Source organism: Streptopelia decaocto, assembly GCF_964273445.1.
Source record: "Streptopelia decaocto genome assembly, chromosome: 7".
Taxonomy (NCBI): Eukaryota; Metazoa; Chordata; class Aves; order Columbiformes; family Columbidae; genus Streptopelia; species Streptopelia decaocto.
In genome coordinates, this window is record NC_138661.1 from 43,648,095 (window position 1) to 43,662,627 (window position 14,533).

Here is a 14,533-nt window from a genome sequence, read left to right on the forward strand (position 1 = left end):
AACATTGAAACTTTTAAAATAAATGTTGAAACAAAATTCATTTTCATTTTGAAATCAGATTTCAAGGCCAAATTTAGTGGAACATAATTTACCAGTTAAACTAACAACTGTAGTGACATATGATCCAATTATTATTTGAGCTGAGGGAGCGGAATGGAGGTGATGAAACTGGAACTTTAATTTGGACAATTCTAGTAATGAACTTCTGATTGTCTTGAAAAGGAAAAAAAAAAACCAAAACAAACCACAAAAAAACCCGCAACAAATTCCTTTCTTTTATCAGAAGAAGCCATCTGATTTGTCTGCTGCCCTTAGGTGAAGAATGGACGGATCAAAGGTTTTACATGATGTTTCCAGCCTGCAGAATAATGTTATGCTGATTGCAAAGGAATCCGTGTGATGGGGTAAGGTGAGGGATGTTGGAGCAGTGCCTGGGGTTATCTTTGGTCTCTGCCCTCTGAAGAGAGATATGCCATCACATGGTGCTGCCCCAGCTGCACACGTAAAGCACTGGAGAGGTCTTCTCTCCGCATCTCCTTGCGACAGATTGTGCAATGCCATCCAGATCCCCTGCTTGCTTCCATCTTCTGTGAGAAAGGGTCTCCTCTTATTGACGAGTGGCTTTTGGTGACATTAACTGTGCCATGGAAGTCACCTTTGTGAACACTTTTTTGGTGATTTAACTATGGGCTTCAAAACATCATCTCATGTCTGCTTCTCTGATGAGTGCGTGGGAGCTGACTGTGCACGCTGTAAGTGAAAGGCATCACTTCTCTGCTTTTGCGGTACACAAAACTGCCTGGTAGAGAGTCCATTGGTAATTCTAGACATTGTCTCTCACCCTGAAACAAATATGCTCCTATACCCTCTCATCACCATCAGTTAGCTTCATTTCACTGACTTTGTTTTTCCTTTGCACATCATCAGAAAGGGTGTCTGTACTGCCTATCTCAATACTTTTGGTTGTGTTTCACTCACTGGCTTCCTGACTGTCTTCTCTCAAGGATTTTTGAGTATTTCAAATGGAGTCTCAAGAAGATGGTTTCAGTCTTACTCTGTTTGTCTGAATGCAGATTCTCTGTGCAATGTGAGACTCTCCATGAATTACACCCATTTACCAGGATCGTGTATGGCTTTGCTTCCTCCTAATTTGTAGTTGCTCTTATGCCTCCTGAGCAGGTGAGTTCGAACACCTTCCCTGGCTGCTTCTGATGTTATCTGGATCCACAGAAAAGTACTCTGGGGAAAATCAAAGCATGGCCTTTGCAGTACCTGTCCTGTTTTAAGAGAGCTGCTATCCAGACAGATAATAGTGACTATCTATGGACATTGGGAAAATGGGTTGGTAATAAACTTTATTAAATAAAAAGGAATCTGCTTGTTGCTCCTGAAGTCGCTTACCATTTGCCTCCAAAGAAGAAACCATAGATCTTTGACAGGTTTCACCACTATAACTGATATATCTCAGGGCAGCCTGCAAGTTTGGTTTGCTCATTGTCTGTTGTGCTGTTGCACATCAGCAAAACCCATCGGGTCTCAGGCAGACAGACCGGGGGGCACGGTCTGGCCTGGGGGCATGGGGTCTGGATGGGACCAGCAGGTCCTGCCACCCTACTGAGTGGGATGGAGGTGACGCCATGGAGCTGGGGACAACAGGGCCACCAGACTAGCAGGTTTGCTTCATGGAAAGCTGGCAGAGCACTGGCAGAGCTGCAGCGGGCGGGGAAGAAGGGAGGGAAGGTGGCGCTTTTCTGCCTTGTGCTGGAAAAGAGTCCTTGGGATGGTTTGCACAGCACAGCCTTGGCCTGGACTAAGCACCCCTGTTGCCTCTCATTGCTCCCGTTTAGCTTTTACAAAGGAAATAATTCACATTTAAAAATCCACAACTACAACTCAAGATTCAATCAGGTCACCACAGAACCACAGAATCACAGAATGTTAGGGATTGGAAGGGACCTCCAAAGATCATCTAGTCCAATCCCCCTGCCAGAGCAGGAACACCTAGATGAGGCTACACAGGAATGTGTCCAGGCGGGTTTTGAACATCTCCAGAAATGGAGGCTCCACAACCCCCTGAGCAGCCTGTTCCAGTGCTCTGTCACCTCACTGAGAGGAAGGTTCTTCTCAAATTTAAGTGGAACATCTTGTGTTCCAGTTTGAACCCATTACCCTTTGTCCTACCACTGTTTGTCACCGAGAAGAGCCTGGCTCCATCCTCATGACACTCACCCTTTACATATTTATAAACATTAATAAGGTCACCCCTCAGTCTCCTCTTCTCCAAGCTAAAGAGACCCATCTCCCTCAGCCTTTCCTCATAAGGGAGATGCTCCACTCCCTTAATCATCTTTGTTGCCCTGCGCTGGACTCTCTCCAGCAGTTCCCTATCCTTCTTGAACTGAGGGGCCCAGAACTGGACACAATATTCCAGGTGAGGTCTCACCAGGGCAGAGTAGAGGGGAAGAAGAACCTCTCTCGACCTGCTGACCACCCCCCTTCTAATACACCCCAGGGTACCATTGGCCTTCTGGCCACAAGGGCACAGTGCTGGCTCATGGTCATCCTGCTGTCCACCAGGACCCTCAGGTCCCTTTCCCCTACACTGCTCTCTAACAGGTCATTCCCCAACCTATACTAGAACCTGGGGTTGTTCCTACCCAGATGTAAGACTCTACACTTTCCCTTGTTATATTTCATTAAATTTTTCCCTGCTCGACTCTCCAGCCTGTCCAGGTCTCGCTGGAGATCTGTCATGGGAAACTCAGCTTCATCCTCTTTCAGTTTCTGAGAGCTGCCTGTTCCTCAAAAAGCAGAGGATTGCCTCTTTTGTTGTGCTGTGCTAGGGCTCTTCCTATCAGCATGTACAAACGTTCCATAAATCATTATGGATTTACACTTCCAGCACTCCCATCTGGAAAGGAAATAAAATTTTCTGTATTTCACAGCAGGAGGAGCTGAATGTGTACACACATTCACTCATGCATGCACTCTTAGACACCCCCCCTCCCCTACTGATTTGCTCCAGGTCACCCAGGTATTGCAGGACTGTCCACCATGGGGTCTGGAAGGATCCCAGAGGAGATGGGATGCCAGCTCAGTGCCTCCATCATTCCCTTGGTGAAGAGGGGACCTAATAGAGAACAGAGGATGGCTGCTACCCAAACCATGACTGATCTCTCCATGATGCTTCCCAGGGGAGCTGTGGCTACATTACCCTTGGCTTACAGCTGTTAATACATTAAAGAAAAAGCTTCCAAGGGGCTTCTCTTTTCCACTCATCTGCAGTGACTCTGCCATTAGTTACTGAAGACATTAAAAGGACATTGGCAAATTACCTACGATTACCATTTTTCAAGCACCTACCGGTGTTCTCACTGTTTTTCAATGAACACATCAAGCAGGCCCTCTCCTTAGAGAACTTGCAGTTGAAATAAATTAGGGAGGCTGCCTTGAGATCTTCTGCTGGAGAGAAAAGCCTACCTATGTTTTTGTATTTAATTTATTTTAGACTTATATAATTAGCTGATAAAGATGTGCACAGACAAACTTTAACCTGAGGGCTTTCAAGTCTAGCCTTTAGCTTCACATTTGTCTTGGCTGCAGTTTCCATCCTTCTCAGTGGACTCAGTTTTGGCTCTCAGTTCACAGGCTTGTATGCAGGAAAACCATTTATTTGTACTGGAAGGACTGAATTGCAGCTCTGATTTCTTACAGGCATGGTTCTGTTTTGGATCTGCAAATGATACAGTGTGAGTTCGGCAACAAATCAGGGTCAAGGCATTCTGACAAAGCTTTTACTTAGAGGTCTGCTCCCATGCTTTACATATGTATCTGTTTTCTATCTCTGATAAGAAATGTCATAAACAGGATCTGTGAGTGTATTTGTATTCCTCCTTTAAATAAGAAAACTTTTTGTAGGAAACTGAAGAAGTGGCTGATGTGGAATATTCAACGTGGTTGGCTTCTGTGAAGGAGAGAAGGGTGGAGTACTTATCACTTTCTTTGTTCTGATAATCTTTTCTGATGTAGAAGAGAGAGGCCCATGTGTTACTGATTTTGGACCATCACAAAAATGAGAAGAGAATGCCAGAGTTCGTCTCTCCAAGAATTTATGAGGGCCAGAGAGCCACTCTCTGTGGCTTGCCATTAGATGAATTATGGCTCTACCCTCAGACCATTGCAATTCTGGTATCTTGAGGTCTGATGAAGAAACATTACACCGTTAAGGTGCTGGCTTATGTGGTGGCATAGTTAAACAAAAGTAAAATGCAAACAGAAAAAGAAAAAACAACATGGAACAAATTATTAAATCAACCTTTTTACCCAATTAACTGAACTATCCAGGAAAACTTTTTCATTTTTTGCCTAATCATGCAACTAACTGGGCATCAGTCTTGATGGCTTACTGCTGCTTACAGGACCAGGACCACATGCACCTCTGCTGAAGGGTGTACTTAATTAAAACACTGAAACTCGTGGGGATTCTCTTTGCTGTTAGTGAAGGTGGTCAGCCCAAATTATGAGCTGTTATGGTACAAAAATATCTTTTCCATACTCCGGTGTATAGTTACTGTAGCAGATGGCTTGACTGATAGCCTGGGGTGATTTAGAGTAGCCTTTCATTAAGCAGCATTTTCACTTAAATTCCTCTCACACTGCTGCTTACACATACATCTTTGCTATCAGCCACTTGCTAAGGGTAACAAACCAAGCCTAGGAAAAGGGAAGCAATGGTGTTCCTCCAGACTGATAGATGGGCACTGTCACTTTGAGTGCATTTCCCCTCAGATCACATCAGAATGGGTCGTTTCCCCCAGGCAACTCTTCTGTTCTCAGCCCAGGTTCCTGCTGGTGGTAAAAGGACTCCCTCACCTCTCTCCAGGGCTTCTCCTGCCCTATGGTATTGAAACTGCCAAGGAATTGCAGCTCTTCTTCCTGGTGGAAGGATCTGCAGCTGGGAATGAAGGTCTGAGTACATTTGGAGCCCATACAATCACTGCATGTCCCTCTGTTAAGTAAAACTGGAGAGGTGGGGGGAACACCAGGCTGATCCTTATACTGAATAACTGTCTGGGTTCACAGCCCCCAACTTATGTCTAAATGTTCTCACCTGGCCAGGTCTGGATGGAAGTGACAGAAAAGCTGGGGAGAAAATGAGACACTGAAGTGTTGGTGAACTGAAGTTCACCTTCCTTCACCTTCGGAGTAGCTTCTTCTCATCTGCCTTCCTTGCCCCACACCTTTCCTTATGTTGCAGGGCATGGGAAAGGCCTAGTCCTGAGGTCCAGGTTCTGCACCTTGTCCTACCCATCAGCAGTGCCACCGGACAGAGGCAGTGGTGACAGGCTCCCATGTGCTGGTAATGCAGCATGAGAAAGGGCTGGCACTATTTCCTGGTAGCTGTAGCCTCATTTAGATTTATGATTGCTCTAATAGTTTAATTTCTGATTTTGCCAAAGATCATTGGTGAATTTGGAAGTGATTCTGTTCTGTGGCAACACAGGCAAAAGGTTTTTCTCCTTTCTCATGACATGCCAGAGACCTGGTTTAGAAGATGAAGCTACAAATTTTCCAGCTTTGGGTGAAGAGAGTCCATCTGAGGGCCTTCTCACCTAGACTACTTGGGCGTTGCTGCAGAGTACAGTATTGTAAGGTGTATGGATGTGGCACCACATTTTGTAGACTGGTGTCTTTTTGCCTTGTCTTTTTTCTGTCTGTGACATGAGAAAAAAGGGGTTTTGGAGCTTCCTCTCAGGGTCCATTAGTATCACCCAGAAGGCACTGTGTACTCCACTGTGGCTGGAAGAACTGTGCCAAGATTTTCAAGATGTTTTGACCATTTACATTGCTGTTTTAAATAAAGAAGTGGCCTCTGAATCTAATCATAGTGTGGTTTCTGTGCCCCATCATTTCTGTGTCCTGATCTGTGCAGAACTAGCCAAACTGGGAAAAGAAGTTGTAGGCAGCTGTCTCTCCTACACACCTTGCCATGCAACTGCTGAAGATTACACAACTGTTCCTGTTCTAGAGACAGGAGCTGACCTTTCCCTCTTACTGTCTGGTACCAAGTGTGTCTCAACTTTGAACAGAAATTTTGACACAAGATTCATGTATTTTGCCACAATTTAGGTGAAATGCAAAATTTAAACTTTGTTGGAACAAAAAGTCTTTCTTAAATCATAGCTTTGGGGTGATTTAATCTTGATGACACAATTTTGTCTGATAATGCCACAAATCATCTTTAGTGTAATTGCTACTTCAGAGGAGTTAGGCTGTACAGGCAGCAAGAAGAGCCTGGCACTGACAAAGAAGATGCAAACTGCTGCTCATGTGATGTGTATACTTCATGCTAGGGACATCCAAGACGTATGTGCTTGAGGGCCTTTGATGTGTAACTAGTGGTGTGACAGAAGATGTTGGATCGTGAAGGCAACTTGGATGGGAAAATAATGAATTCTAATATGACTATATTAGACTTAAGCTCATGTAAAGTCTCTTGGGATGTCAGTGTGAACTTGGGATTTCACGCTGTAAGAAGACAGACCAGTCAGATGTTGGTATAGGCTCTGTAAACTATTTATGAAACATGACAGTGGGAATGGATCAGGAAAAGATCTAGTGGAGATAAGGTACAGAGAAAGAATTTTCTGGTCTCTCCATAGATAGTGAATTCTCATATGATGAGGGCAAGAGAAGAAGACCTACAAAATTAACAGATAGAAGTAAGAAGAGAAAGAAGAGAGGAAGGTTTATGAAAGTAGAGGAAGGATATAACTGAGTTTCAAAAGTCACAAATGTGTCCAGGAAAGAAGGACAGAGTGAGCTGGCCAGTGTAAGCACAGCAGTGCAGTAGAGACTCTGGAAAGAACTGAGTCAAGTAAGGGAATTTACGATAAGGGTTTTACTCTTCACCAGAACTGTGTCAGATTTCCCCCTGCTTTACCCAGGGAAGAGCCTCTGAACCACTTTGCAGTTTTGGACCTGGAAGACAATTTACTCAGAAGTTTTGAGAGATGGTAGGGAACAGCTGAGGACACGGGGCTTCAAGTCAGGGAGCCTACTGGGGAGAGGACAGTCCTCCCTGAAGTATAATATGGGCAAGTGTGAAAATGAAAGAAACAGTTCCCTAAAGCTACTGAAAAGAGCACACATGGGAGGCCTCCTTTCAAATTTGGATGTAACTTTTTCAGTCTTGTGTTAGAGGAAGCTTTTCCCATGTGACTACTTTGGAGACTGGAAGTTGTGTACAAAGCAAGTAGAGCCCTCTGGGGCAATCACACGCAATGCCCGTGTTCTTTCCAGCACAGAAGTACCTAAATTCTGAAGTGGTGGCTATCTCAAGATCATTTAGGTTAGGCCTGATTGCAAAGCTGCCAATAACAGTGTGGCTGGAGTGTGAAGTGTGGAAGACCTATTGCTCTATTTCACACACTGGACAACATCGCTTCTGAGTAGCAATTAACTGTCACCAGGATGAGGTCAGATCTCACTATGATCTCTGAAAAGCTAAAAACAGCACATATTTGTGCAGACATCAAAACAAGTTCCCAGTCTCAACTATTTCAAAGGCAGGCATTGAGGTCAGGTGGTTCACAGCAGTGGAGCAGTGAAGATATCATAAGCACAGACCCATGCCACTCTGTGCACTTAACTCGTTGTCAATAAACTTGATGGAAGGCATCTTTCCAGACAGCTGGAGGCTGTTTTCTGAAAAGGCTGTTTTTGTACAGGGTATTTGTGATGTCTCTGTCTCTCAACTGGAATGTCTGGGTACACAATTGTATGCACCAACTCTTTTTATTGGAGTGATGGCTGAAACTCGTATAATATCAGAGTTATAGAAAGTTCTCCAAAACCAGATGAAATGTTGTGGATCACAAGCAATCGCCAGAGGTGAACATGAACAGAAACTCAGCTTCTCAACTCTGGAACTAGAAACTGTGTCTCTTATCTGTAATGATTGCCTCTGCTCTTTTCTCTGGGTCAAGGAACAGGATCAAAAAATGTTGTCTTAGGGAAATCTGTCATGTTCTTTATATTAATAACAGTACAAAAATCACTGCAAAAAAAGTGATTAACCATTTGGCACTAAGAATTACCACTGCTGAGGTACTTGCAGCTTCTGCTGATGGAGATATCTAGCAAAAGACCCAACGAACACAGTGAGCAACTAGGCAGAACAGATCGGCTCGCAGCCTGTTTTACAGTGCTTTCCTACCTGTGCCTCTTTGGCTGAGGGATGGAATACTCTGACTGAGGCTCAAAGGAAATGTGGAAGAAAAGAAGAGGCCAACAGCTGCTGCCAAACTGCTACTTTACATGAGTCAGTGACTCAAAATAACATTTCCAGAAAAAGATGTTGAATCTTCTCAGGGCTCTTACCTAAAAGATGCTGGAAAAAAAGTTGTACAGTATGTGATGCCTGCTAGAATAGACACCCAGGATTAGACCAGAGCATAGCGCTATTTGTAGTTACTTTTGCTTTCTCTGAGAGACTGCAAATAAGATGTAGACATTAACACCTCGTGAATACATTTAACTTTCCATTTAGCTATAGCTTTATTCAGCATGACTGTAGATAAGGGTAGCAGCAAACAATCATTGGAGCTTAAAGAACATTTTAAAAATAAGTACCAAGGCCTCATATTTGTTCTGAAACTGTTTGTTTTATTTTCAGGGAATACTGTTTAATTTAATTGTCTTGATTTTAGACCTCTCTGACCCTGTGTCCTCTCTCTGATAGGAGCCAAAACTGGCTGCCTAGAAAAGCACATAAGAACAGGGAAAACATATATGATACTTCCCCTTTGTTTTGAGCATGAGTCCTGTTTGAATCTTCCCTGTAGTTCATATACTGGAATTGGGAAGTTGATCCCTAGCCAGTTTCCCCAGTAAACTCAGGATTTCAGAGACTTCTTTCTTCTCCCCTTGCAGCATCTCTTTTCCAGGCTGAGGAGTTGTAGCTTGCTCATCATTTGTTCCTTGTGCAGAAGCTGTTCCTCACCTTTGATCATCCTTTCTGATCCATCTATGAACATTTTTCAGTTTGGTGACAACCTTTTCCAGAATGGAGAGTCAAGAATTGCACATAACATTTAAGGGAATGGCAATCTGCTCCGAAAACAGAATTAACTCACATAAAAGCAGGTGATGCATTGGCCATTATGTTGCTAGTTTGCTTCTTGCACTGCAATGCAAAATATGACAGCTTTTTTAATGAGTGTCCTCTTTTTTTCTCTGAAAGCTTCTCCTGAAGTGACAGTGGTATGTGCGGTCTGAGAGGCAGTGGGATGAGGAACACAGCAAGGTGGAAGACACAGCCCGCAAACCCTGCTACAAATTCAGAAGGACTTTTTGCCTTCTTGGGCTTTCTCCCAAAATGCTACATCCTAAAGATCTGTTGTAGGGTATTTCTTTCAGAATGCTTAATATTGCACCATGCTGTACATGCTCCAGCATGGATCCTGTGGCACCCTTGGAATTTTGCTGCAGAAGTGAGCACCCAGCTCTTGTGCAATTCAGATCACAAGGTACTAGGTTGAGTGTACAGAAAATGAGAAAGAAACATGTAATTATTGTGTGTATTTCCAGCTATTTAAACCATAAGATCAGCCAGCAATCTAGAATCTTATTTTTCTTTATCTACTCCTTCATAGAATGGGGACACACATAAAAAAACAGCTGCTTTCAGTACATAACCCTGATTCATTCCCAAAAAGAGTGCGTCTTATCAGCAAACTATTCAGAGTTCATTTGGAAATAAAATGGCTTGCCATCATGTACTTAAAGATTTGAAGGCAAGGCTGACATGAACTAAGGCTCAATAGGCAATGATAATTTTTGAAATTCCTGGCTTTTCAGCCTTAACATACCTAGAGATCTAATTTTAACTACAAGTATGAGATCCCAATGCATTTATCTGCAAAGTATCCTTTACGTTAGTGGCATTGTGAAAAAATCGAAGCTCTAGCAACTCATAAAAGAAACTGTAAGATTAACATTGTCACCTCTAGGAGGCAGCATTTTATTGCAAATACACAATGTATAATTTGGTGTTTGACACTTCAAAAGGTTTTGAGGCTTCTCAAATCTACTGTGATTATAAAAAATTCTAGTAGAAAATAAGTAAACATACACTTGCAGTGGAACTACCTGTGCAAAAATAATCTCTGCTTCACCAGCCAGCTAGAGCCAATTCTCAGATGAAATTGAGATAGTCAGGCACAAAAGGCACCCTGTTTTCCTGGGTTTTCAACAGCAAGTTAGCAGAATTGGATGGCAGAATATCTGGGTTGTTCATCTGCTCTCAGCAAGAAACTCTCCCCATTTAGGAAAACGTTTGTTTATCTTCACCTGCTAATTGGGAATGTATTTAACCTTGCACTCACAACTTTACTGAACAACACTTTCCTTTCAGTTACATTGGCAGTGATTTGTTTTTCTTTCTTTCACCCATGTCTTTCCTGAGCTGAGGCTGGCATTTCCTTTCAGAGTCTCCATTACTGAGGTGCTAAGACTTCACAATAAAGCAGTTCACCTGGTGAAGCACAGACATTGTTTTTTCTGCTGCTTTTGTGGTGTGATGTAACTTTCTAAAGCATTAATACTCTGATAACACCCCAAGCAGACCCTATGTAAACATGAAACAACAGAGGACAGCACATCGGTCATGTCATTAATGGTTAACCATCAGGTTAACTTGTAACGGAATGAAAATAGGTCACATAAAACCAATCTGCACAACACTAGTCTTGATTTCACAGCTGCCCATGATGGAGAACTTTCCTACTGAAATTATGCCCATTGTTGGAAATCTGCAAAATGTTTCTACTCTGAGTTTGTCTGGCATCAGCTTCTACCCATTAGCTCCTGGCAATGCGTTGTTTGCTTGAAGGAAGAGGACCTCTGTTACCAAAGGTTTATTTGCCAGCTGGGTACATAAGAATTTTGACCAATTCACCCTTTAGCCTTTTCATTGATGAACAGACTGACTTCCTTGATTCACACTCTGATCCACTGCCCTCCAGCCCTTTATTTATTCATGTGGCTCTTCCCTGAACTCCTCTAGTTTGCCCATCGAGCTGGTGCTCTGCCCAGCAGAGCAGGGTGCAGCTTTGTTCTACAGCAGTCACACCAACGCCCAATTCACATGTTACAGACCCTTCCTATTCCTGCCCAATGTTTTCCTCTTACCCTTTTGTGGATCATGCTACCCTTCATGACCACTTGTGATTTTTGGCTCCTTCTCCCTGCTTCCTAGTGTTGAGTCTCTCACCCTCTGGGAGTATTCATCCAATGTTGCCATAAGGGATGCAAGAGCTGTACTGCAGCCAGGGTTTCAGTGGTTGCTGGTGACAGGGCGTACGTGGCAGCCTCCTGAAAGAGCTACACAGCCAGATTTTGTCCACAGATCTCGTGAATCCCACAGATCTTGGTCTCAGGACAGTGTAGCATCCTAGTACAGAATCATTTACCATGAGGCTTACACTGCACACATGCAACTAGCTGTACCCTTTTGCATGCTAAATCCTTATAATCAGGCAAAGTCTACACACACACAGCTGGCAGGTACTCATGTAAGCCTGGAGGTTTTGAAAGCTCTATATCCATTAACACCAGCTGAAGTACCACAGCTTCAAGCTTAGTTTCTTAAGGCTGATCATTGTATATCTCCCTTTTAGAAAACTATTATTTTTTTCTTCTCATAATTACTTCATTCACTTGATTTATATCTACAGGTCTGTTTCAGTGACAGTGATGGAGAGGCCAAGCCCAGACTCCTCTCACAAATCTTTCTTCTTTTTCTTCATTTGTTTTTGCATATAAATATGTAGAGACAACTGCTTCATCTTAAAGCACTGCAAAAGATTATTTCAGTGGTCTATAATACTTCACCATCTGGTGGAGGAGTACTTCAGCACCTGGAAGAAGACAAAATCACTTTCTTAAAGTATTTACAACCTGAGGCAACAGCATATAAAAGCATAAAGAGATAGATGCAGTCACTGTAACCACAAGCCTTTTGCCCTCACTTTTGTTTTCACCATGGTTCGTTTCTTGTTAAAGAAATGCATGAGAGCTATTTGTGGTCTTCTGTCATTAATTGACTATTTCAGTGCCAAAAATTGGGTGATGTAAACCCCTTGCTATGATCCAGTAAGCTATTTTAGACCATCAGCCTGTTCAAAGTGTCCCAATTCTGTAGCAGAGAATCTCAGAATCTCATAACAAGTCAAGACAAGTGAAAACATAATCTTACACCTTCAGGATAAATCTGACTGTTACAAGGATTTCCCTGCAAAAAATCCCTTTCCCATTTCCCACTCTTAACTCACACTTCTGCTTGGTGAAACGCCTCAGTGAGAATCAGAGATCTTTTTGACAAATACTAGCCCCTGACAGAGTGGTCTGAGTCAGGGAAAGTAGTTTGCAACCATCCTTCATTCAGATGTATGTCAGCTTTTCCTTGTGATAGTGAGGGATTCTGGGACTTTGTGTCTTCTAATGCCAGAATAAAAGTTGCAAATCCCTGACCTGCTTATTCAGGTGGCTGGCAATTGCATTAAAGAGCTTCTTTCTGGTAAGGCATGAACTACAGCTAGACAATACAAAAGCTTTTGTAATTCTCCATGTGAACTGTACTACGAATTCTTCATTCAGAGAAAGCCTTTTTCATATAGTAAATGGACAGAAAGTTCCAAAATATCAGTGGATAAGCTCACAGCAGGAACAAAGAATCTATAGGCATCAAAGGTTGTCCAGCGTCTTATATTTTGTCACGATGGAATATTCATGTCTGAAGTATCAGGAGCCGAAAGACAGTATATGCTTTTGTCATTCTTATACATGTATCAGAATCTAGATAAACGATGTGGATAGAGTGACTGTAAAATATGCTGTCAGGCCTGAACCTGCCCATAAAGTAAAGCTTGCAAAAGCAGGCTTTTGTCTTTCTGCCTTGGCAAGTCTCTTTCCAATGGCAGATCTGACAGATAAAAAAATCTATGTGCTTCTGGACAGTATCAGTGTGAACTGGCCCAATTTTAACGTACTGCTGCGTTAAAGAAAAAGAAGCAATTTTATTACTGGGTGTTAAAACCAGCAAGTGTAAATCTGGCTTTGAAATAAATTTATGGTCCATTTTTTTTTAGAACAGGATGTGTTAAGAATAAGCAACCATGGCAGATAGATGCAGTGACTGTATGTGCCAAAGATACAGTTAAATTATGTATCTGTACCAGTTACATGCATCAGTGCACACAAAAAAGTCCACAATCTTTGGCCTGTCGCTTGTAGAAGCTCACATACTGCTAATATTCAATGTTTATCAACAGCTGTTTTGTTTTCCTAGCAAGAGCAGGAAAAGGCTGCTGTCTGGCTATGATCATTAATATATGATATCTGATGATGATTCTGTACATCTTACTTTTCACAGTATATACAATTTTTGGCAAGTAAAACTTAATCTTCAGGTATGAGCAGCTAGAAAACATCTTGGAGAGGTACACTGTTAGATTATTGCCTTGCAGAGAGATTTTAATGTGGCCTTTCTTCCACAGCTTATTCTATACAAGATGGTCTTTGAAGGTCCCTTCCAACCCAGACCATTCTGTAAAACCATTCTGTTATATATAATTCTCAGAACAGCTTGTAGAAAACACAGGAAGATTGCATCTCATGGATGGACTGAATGCCTTCTCCATTCCAAATCTCCATCAATGTATTCCACCTTTAACAACACCTTCTTCCTTTTCATGTGGTTTCCAAATCTCAGGGGCCTCTCATCTAGCTGTGTTAGATTTCATGAGCACCTTGGGGAAGATCCCGTTCTGTGGAGGAAACCAAAGGCATCTAAACCATGTATTCATCCTTTTTGTCCTCTTTCAGACTCTCTTCTGCTGCTCTTTAGTGGTTGTGGAAGTCTGTGACAATATGGTACATTCTTCAAATTCAAGATAAGACCTCATGGCCGTATGATTACAATGTTGCCTGTTCAACTATGGGCTGAATGAAGTAGTTCTTAGGTAGGTCAGCAAATTGTCGCAACAGTTGAACTTTGGCAGAGAAATTTCAGAGCAACAGAGATAAGCACAAGGATGCTACTCAAGGCTTTGAAAGCTCCTGAGCCACAAAGAGCAAGAAGTAAAGGAAGCATTTAGCCAGATTTCTCAATCTCCTCTGTGTGATGTTCTTCCCACTACTAAGCACAGCAAGAGATTTGATGGTGGTCCAGCATGGTGTGGCCACTTTCATGTTCTTGTATAGGCAGAAGACAAAGCTCAAGGCTTTGCTTTTGTGGGCTGAGCTGAAAGGCCAGTTTCCATGGGCTTGGCAGAGTATTGGGGGATTGTCTTTGCTTAAGGAGTCTATAGTGGTTCTTGATGGGTCGTTGGGAGGGTTGGAAGTAGGGGGCAAGATGCGTGTCTGACTAGCCTGGCAGGGTGAGGAGAAGGCAAGATGACATAAGGATGTTGCAGTGTTAAAGAGGAATCTCTAACAATTAAAATGAGAGTCAGATGTGTGAGGAAAGCTT